This window comes from Aristolochia californica, unplaced genomic scaffold (genome assembly GCF_029961685.1).
Source record: "Aristolochia californica isolate CCGP_79_NKW_82.1479 unplaced genomic scaffold, dmAriCali1.0.hap1 SCAF_31, whole genome shotgun sequence".
NCBI classification, from domain to species: domain Eukaryota; kingdom Viridiplantae; phylum Streptophyta; class Magnoliopsida; order Piperales; family Aristolochiaceae; genus Aristolochia; species Aristolochia californica.
The window spans coordinates 295,001-297,500 of NW_027182004.1; positions in this window are offsets into that span (position 1 = coordinate 295,001).

Genomic DNA, 2,500 nt, shown 5'->3' on the forward strand with positions numbered 1-2,500 from the left:
GACACGCGCGCCCGTTTCGCCTGCCACCCATGCACACTCGCCTGGGCTGCTGGTCACATGCGTCGCTCATAGGCATTTTGCAGGCCAGCACCGGCGGATGCACGGGTCAAGCGGGACGGGACGAGCGCAGGGCTTGCTTTTGGCGGCACACGAAAACACGAACCCGAAAAAGGCGAAAAAGGGACATACACACTGGCGACACGCACGCCCGTTTCGCCTGCCACCCGTGCACACTCGCCTGGGCTGCTGGTCACGTGCGTCGCTCACAGGCATTTTGCAGGCCAGCACCGGCGGATGCACGGGTCAAGCGGGACGGGACGAGCGCAGGGCTTGCTTTTGGCGGCACACGAAAACACGAACCCGAAAAAGGCGAAAAAGGGACACACGGACAGGCGACACGAAAAAAAAGGGGTCGCCCTACCTAGGTGGGCGCAAAAACCCCGTCGGCCAGGAGGTTTCGCCAAAGTGTCTGTACTGTCACACAGGGTCAATAGCACGGGCATGGCCGGCCGCCGCACGTGCAGCGGCTTACGGACGCACGGTTCGGCGGCACGGGTGCCTGGCGGCTTTAGCACCTTGGGGTGGACAGGCCTGGCGGCAAGGGGGGCTAGGCACCTTGCTGCCAGCCGGCAATGGTGCACGGGGCGGGGCGCCACACAAACACGAAAGAGGGACAAGAGCGGGGCGATGGTCCACAGAGACGAGCCATGCACGGGGCCCGTGATCGCCGACACGCGCGAACGCGGACGCGGACAAGGACAAGGACGCGACGCGCGGCACGCGTGCGAGGTCAAGAGGGGCGCGCGCACGAAAACGCGAAAAAAGGGGCTAGCGGCCGAGAAACGCGAAAAAAACCGGGTCACCTACCTAGCCGAACGCCTAAAATCGCTTCGGGCAGGAGGTTTCGCCAAAGTGTCTGTACTGTCACACGGTCCGTACGGGCGCAACCCCATCGCGCGCCAGCACCCCTTCCTGGGGGCGCCCACCCGCCAGGCGCCTGGCGCCCCACGCGCGCGCGCCCGGCGCCTGGCGCCTTGCCCCCCACGCGCGCCCGGCGCCTGGCGCCTGGCGCCTCGCCCCCCACGCGCGCGCGCGCGTGGCGCCTTGCGCCTGGCGCCTTGCCTCCGCGCGTGCCTGGCGCCTGGCGCCTTGCCCCCCACGCGCCTGGGCGCCTCTTTTCCGCCTGGGCGCCCTGGCACCTTTCCGCCTGGGCGCCTGTTTTCCGCCTTGGCGCCCTGGCGCCTTTTCGCGTGGGCGCCTCTTTTCCGCCTGGGCGCCATGGCGCCTTTCGGCCTGGGCGACTCTTTTTCGCCTGGGCACCTCTTTTCCGCCTGGGCGCCTCTTTTCCGCCTGGCCAGGGCGCCTCTTTTCCGCCTGGGCGCCATGGCGCCTTTCTGCCTGGGCGCCTCTTTTTCGCCTGGGCGCCTCTTTTCTGCCTGGGCGCCCTGGCGCCTTTTCGCCTGGGCGCCTCTTTCCCACCTGGGCGCCCTGGCGCCTCTTCGCCTGGGCGCCCTGGCGCCTTTTCGCCTGGGCGCCACTTTTGGCGCCTGGGCGCCTACGCCAGGGCGCCTCTTTTCCGCCTGGGCGCCTCTTTTTCGCCTGGGCGCCTCTTTTCCGCCTGGGTGCCCTGGCGCCATTCCGCCTGGGCGCCTCTTTTCCGCCTGGGCGCCCTGGCGCCTTTTCGCCTGGGTGCCTCTTTCGGCGCCTGGGTGCCTACGCCAGGGCGCCTCTTTTCCGCCAGGGCGCCTCTTTTTCGCCTGGGCGCCTCTTTTCCGCCTGGGGGCCCTGGCGCCTTTTCGCCTGGCGCCTCTTTTGGCGCCTGGGCGCCTACGCCAGGGCGCCTCTTTTCCGCCTGGGCGCCTCTTTTCCGCCTGGGTGCCCTGGCGCCATTCCGCCTGGGCGCCTCTTTTCCGCCTGGGCGCCCTGGCGCCTTTTCGCCTGGGTGCCTCTTTTGGCGCATGGGCGCCTACGCCAGGGCGCCTCTTTTCCGCCTGGGCGCCCTGGCGCCTTTCCGCCTGGGCGCCTCTTTTTCGCCTGGGCGCCTCTTTTCCGCCTGGGCGCCCTGGCGCCATTCCGCCTGGGCGCCTCTTTTCCGCCTGGGCGCCCTGGCGCCTTTTCGCCTGGCGCCTCTTTTGGCGCCTGGGCGCCTACGCCAGGGCGCCTCTTTTCCGCCTGGGCGCCTCTTTTTCGCCTGGGCGCCTCTTTTCCGCCTGGGCGCCCTGGCGCCATTCCGCCTGGGCGCCTCTTTTCCGCCTGGGCGCCCTGGCGCCTTTTCGCCTGGCGCCTCTTTTGGCGCCTGGGCGCCTACGCCAGGGCGCCTCTTTTCCGCCTGGCGCCTCTTTTGGCGCCTGGGCGCCTACGCCAGGGCGCCTCTTTTCCGCCTGGGCGCCCTGGCGCCTTTCCGCCTGGGCGCCTCTTTTTCGCCTGGGCGCCTCTTTTTCGCCTGGGCGCCTCGTTTCCGCCTGGGCGCCTCTTTTCCGCCTGGGCGCCCTGGCGCCTT